This window comes from Crocuta crocuta, unplaced genomic scaffold (genome assembly GCF_008692635.1).
Source record: "Crocuta crocuta isolate KB4526 unplaced genomic scaffold, BGI_CrCroc_1.0 scaffold434, whole genome shotgun sequence".
In the NCBI taxonomy this organism is placed as follows: Eukaryota; Metazoa; Chordata; class Mammalia; order Carnivora; family Hyaenidae; genus Crocuta; species Crocuta crocuta.
This window is the reverse complement of record NW_027530498.1, coordinates 214,390-220,316: the sequence shown is the minus strand read 5'-3', so window position 1 is coordinate 220,316 and position 5,927 is coordinate 214,390.

Here is a 5,927-nt window from a genome sequence, read left to right as displayed (position 1 = left end):
GAATCAAATTGACAGAGACAGTATAGAGGAGGGAAAAAAAAAATCACAAAGAAAATACATGCATCCAAAGACCAAATTATGAAATTGAGACCTATTGAAAGGACCAATGCCGATAGTTTTTATGCTTTGCGAAAAAGAGACAACACATCTGTGAGGATTTGACAGCAGGGAACTCCTGTTGGATCTTCCATTACTATACAAATCTGAATGGAATTTGGGTAGTGGTAGCAAACTAGTGAAGAGTAACAAGGTTTGATCTTGAAGACTGCTCAGCTCTAAACTCCCTATCTGTGGTAGTAAGAATATCTCTTTACCTCTCTCTGTGCAAGATAGGCCTCTATTACATTGATGATTGATTTCCTGTTTTCTGGGGACAGCTGGGGGGCAGTGTTGCTTTTACATACGCTGTTTCTTAAGTAGCTTTTCTTTCAAAATAATCAACATGGCAAAGGGGCACATTTTAGAGCAGCCTGCCACAGTCCCCTGCACAAACTCAGGAAGAGACCTGGCAAAACACCATAGGGTAGAGAATTCAGAAGCCTAGAACCCTCTCACTCTAAAGCACCACTCAGAAGACTTATCAGGTCTGGTCCCACTCTGGACTCCCCCTGAGTGAACAGATTGAAGGAGTTGAAAATTTAGTTTGGCCCTTTATTTCTAGTCTCAATGGTAGGTGCTCACTTTTTGCTGAAAACCAAAAGCAGTTATATGGGAGCAGAGAATCCCATGTTTTGGTGCCTAAATTTCAGTCTTTCTCATTAAAGTCAGTGCTTCTTGTGCATACTCTTTCAGCACCTTGTTTTCCATTTATGAATATCCAGTTGTTGCTGAAGGTTAAAACAGTAAATATCCACACACACTGTGAAATTATAATCCACAACTGATTTCACTCTTGGTGGGTGTTGAACAAGATACCAGCAACCAAGACATGGGAAAAGAACCGGTTTTACTTACAACAAAAGAACACCAGGAATGTTTCCCAACCTATTTCCCCAAACAACAAAATCAGGTGAGTTTTACACTAAGCACACATGCATATTTGTCAAGACATGTGGCAAAGGGCATTTGATTTTCAAATCAGTCAAAGGTCATCCTAAATTGAGAGTCCAGGTCACAGTTGATTGAAGTCATGGGACCAGAAAGGATAGGCATCGTCAGTTCCCTGGCACCCTTACTCCACTATCTGGGGGCTCATAATGGGTGTTCAATTTCCACAAAATCCACAAGAGAATGTGAGTCAAGTCAGTCTTTGTTCTGGAAACAGCAGTGAGTTCTATCATGGATTTATTGCCTCTTATATGCTTATAACATCTGCAGGCCTAGTAGTGGCTGTTTGTTTTTACATTCTTTTGCTCCCTTAAAATCATTAACTACTGAGACACCTGGGTGGCTCTGTCCTTTGAACAGTCGACTTTGGTTCAGATCATGATCTCATGGTTTGTGAGTATGTGCCTGCAGGGGGCTCTCTGCTGTCAATGCAGAGCCTGCTTGGGATCCTCCGCCCCTCCCCCTCTCTCCATCCAAGCTCATACACTCACTGTTAAAAATAAATACAAAACATTTTTTAAGAAATCACTCACTACTGTGGCGCCTGGGTGGCTTAGTCGGTTGAGCGTCCAACTTTCGCTCAGGTCATGATCTCGCGGTTTGTGGGTTCGAGCCCCGCGTTGGGCTCTGTGTTGACTGCCAGCTCAGAGCCTGGAGCATCTTTCAGAGTGTCCCCCTCTCTCTGACCCTCCCCTGCTCACGCTGTCTCTCTCTCTCTCTCCTAGAAATAAATAAAACATTAAAAAATTAAAAAAAAAAAGAAATCACTCACTACTGATCTCTGTTATTCTACAATTTTAATATATCCCAGGAAATTTTCTTTTCTTTTTTTTTTAAGAATTTAAGAATAATTCTTTTTTTTTTTAATATTTTTATTTATTTCTAGGAGAGAGAGAGAGAGAGAGTGAGCAAGGGAGGGTCAGAGAGAGGGAGTCACAGACCGAAACAGGCTCCAGGCTCCGAGCTGGCAGTCAGCACAGAGCCCGACGCGGGGCCCGAACCCATGAACCGCGAGATCATGACCTAAGCGAAAGTCGGAGGCTTAACTGACTAAGCCACCCAGGCGCCCCTTCCCCAGGAAATTTTCTAAACAGATGCTTGGGTAAGTATTGCTGTCATAGACCGTAAGTGGGCGTCATTCATAAATGACTAATGTGACTTCTCTTATGTTTAGAAATCTGTCTTCTGTGTCCCTTATTCTGTAGACTCCTAACCTTACCACCCTAAAAATCATTACCTAAATCAAACTAATGAACAAATGTCGCACCCAACATAGTGAAGACTAGTGTGTGTGTGGTGAGCATGCTTTAGATGCTTTCTTCTAGCAAATTTCAAGTGTAGAAAACAGTCGCTGTGCTGTACAATAGAAATCCCATATTTATTCATCCAACATAAGTGAACATTGTTACATTTAACCTATAAATAATCACTGCCAGTTACTTATCCACCAAAACATGGGTTCATTCTGAAATAACAGAATTTGGAACTGGTAACAAACAGGTTGACACAAAACAATAGCAGAGCCCAGGGAATAGAGAAGAGTCCTGGTTTTTTAGAGAAAAGGGATATGTTGAAAAGTCTTTTATCAACTAAAAGGTCTTTGTAGTAAAATGATAGTTTGAAGGAATGTGGGTTTTCAGTGGTTGTGCTGTTGCCTGGGAAAGATACAGAAACATGTCTTCCTCTGGCTGGAATAGTAGAGTATAACGTACCTCGAAGGTCGAGTTTGTGGAAGATAAAGACATTTTCTTCCTGTTGAGTCTGCCACTGACTTATTGATAGGGCTTGAGAGCGCTCCCTGCTGTAACCTCAAGATGCCAGTATCATGTCAACATTTCCTTCACCCTCAGTAGTTGACAACATTCTACTCCATACTATGATGACCGTCACTTACTTCAACGTTTTTCTTAAAGTTTATTTATTTTGCAAAAGAGAGAAAGCATGAGTGGGAGAGGAGCAGACAGAGCAAGAATCCCAAGCAGGTTCCACAACGTAAGCATGGGAGCCCAATACGGGGCTCGAACTCATGAACCACAAGGTCATGACCTGAACCAAAACTGAACAAAATCTCCTACAGTTTCTATGAGTCACACCCAGGCTCTTCTCTGATGGGCCACTTTGGCAGAAACATCATTTAGTGTTAGTAAGCAATCAAAATTAAGCAGATTCATGAAGAATGTTTACTTTTCACTTGCCTCTCTAAAAAATAATATACATAGAGAAGCTGCCCAGGATCAGAGCACTCACCACACGGGACTACATTATGATACAAGATAGGTATGGTCAACAGGGAGGAGCCCAGGAAGGACCATGTGAACAAAGTTTTCTATGTCCTACTGTTTATAGAGCGGCCCAGAAAACATTTGCTTATCAAATACTTACTTTTCATCTTCCTGTGAATTACATGCTTTCCACGGAGGTCCCAGACTTCTGTTCTTCCTTCCTCCCCTTCTTCCTGCCTTCCTTCTCTTTTCTTCAAAGACATGTATACCTTACTTTTCCTTTCTTTGCAATTTCCTTGTTTGTGGAGTCTCCATACATATACTACTAAATTTGAATTTCTCCTGTCACACGCCAGTTTACTTCTTTGTCAATAATGAGAACTTCCTCTGAGGTTCCAGTTCATGCTTTCACATATTCTTCCAAACCATTTTTGGCTCCTCTTTTATACAATCAATGTTATGGGAGAAAAAGAAACAGAAAGGTAGGGGACAGCATCTATATTCTGGGGGAAATACTGGACACCCATTTTCAGGTCCTAAGATATGAGAAGGCTAACTCACATGCACGTTCCTGAGGTACCCAGCACAGCAGCTCGTGAGTAAAAGCTGTGTGTGCAGAGTAAAAGCTCCATAAAAACTACCTTAATGATGTGTCTGTTACTTTCCAAATACAGACTTTCTCAGACTATACCTGTTCCAAGCTCTGTCATGGGTACATACATCTAACACACTGACCTATGCTCTCTAGCTTATGGCTTGACTACTTGTCGCTTCTTTGAGATTTCAACAGGCCACTGTTACTGGGGAAACAAGGATCCCAATGTTCCTAGAAATTCAAGTGTGACCATGGTAGCAAAGTGGCCTTTTCTGATGCCAGCAAGTCCTGAGGTCATATGGAGAATGATTCAGCACTGTACCACTGCTTCCCCTGCATGTCAATGCTCAGGAGTTCTGTGACGCCCCTTTAAAAACTCCCTACTCCCTATGTGGCTTTGTAGGTTGTCTACAGCCCCTGCTTCAGAGAATGAAAACGGGTCAAATAATAGGTGTTTCTAATAAATCTCATCGGGTCCCTGTCTCTGAACCTATCCCACTGTGTCCAGGCCCTTTGAGCGTCATCTCCAATACCTACTGTAACGTGTGACATTTTACAGCAATACCCATAATGATTTACATCATCCGATATGCCCTCCTCCATAACTGCCACTGACCAAGACCTGAGCATCACAGGCATCATTGTCATCTTAGAGCATCTGGTCCTCAGTAACACACAGGAACTCAGTTAAATCATGAAGATGAAATGGCACTTCCCTCATCCTCAGAATCCCAGATTTGTCAATTCCATATCGCTATGACTTTTATTCATCAGATGATGCGACCAAGAGCTGCCTGTGACTCTGCAGTTCTGAAAATTGAGCCACTTCAGGTTCCCACCTTACAGTGGAAAGACATCTTCACATTTTCTTACTTTCCATCTCTTTCCTACAGTATTTAATCACGAGATAGGTTAACATTGGTTATGGGATAAGACTTCATGCTGTAGAATCCATAGAAACACATTTAAAAAATTGTTTTATTAATTAAATGTATTAAGGTAACACATAGATTAAGTTATTCATGTCCAATCCGTCCTATTAGCATGGTTCAATATCTAGAATGCAAGCCTTCAGAAAGTATTTGTTGATAAAATGATGTGCGAATTCAGACGTCTGTAATTTTCAGGCCTGAGGTATTCTCGAAAACTCTATAATTCTATGCTATTTTGGGGAAAAGTTAGTTATGCCCTTTTGAACTTCTATGAGCATTTCATCACTTCAAACACAACAACTGACATTCTCTAACTCTTGCTGTAGTGAAGATATTCCGGTGTTTCACTGCACTGCCACATCTTTTTTTCCTTAAAGTCCAGTTGGGAAATTATTTTATTTGTAATATTCAATAAGATTTTAGCTTTAATACAGGGAAAAGAATGATGTTTTGAACACCTTTTCATCAGAACTTGCACCAATGTTTAACCAACAGCATCTCCATGTAGATCTTATGTATTGTGTATTATGTTGTCCTTTATCTTCCGTGGAGAATGAGACATAAGTCACACCTAATGAAAAAGGGCATGTCATGTCTTTAATGCACCAATAGTCACATAATTTTCCAAAGCCATTCGGAATAAACGAAGTTTGGAAGTTTTATGAGAATGAAAATACACTAATATAGTCTAGTCACAAATGTCAGAGAAGGTTGATGTGACAAAAAGCAGAGCACTGACTGAAATTAATGATGCCTATGCAAAAATTGATCTATTTAGGAGCACCTGGGTGGTTCAGTTGATTAAGCATTAATCTTTGGCTCAGGTCGTGCACTTGCAGTTCATGAGTTTAAGCCCCCAGTCAGGCTCTATGCTGACAGTTCAGAGCCCGGAGCCTATTTTGTACTCTGTCTCCCACTCTCTCTCCCCATTCCTGGCTCCTGCTCTCTCTCAAAAATAAAAAACATTTAAAAGATTGACCCAATTAATCTCTTGAGGCATAATAGCATACACATTGTGTTTAACATTGTATTAGCCCTTATCATCAGTATGTTGATGAATGTCTGAATACAGTCTGATGTACTAGTCTCTATTGGGAATTCTGTAATGCTTATTGACAGCTAATGTTCAGT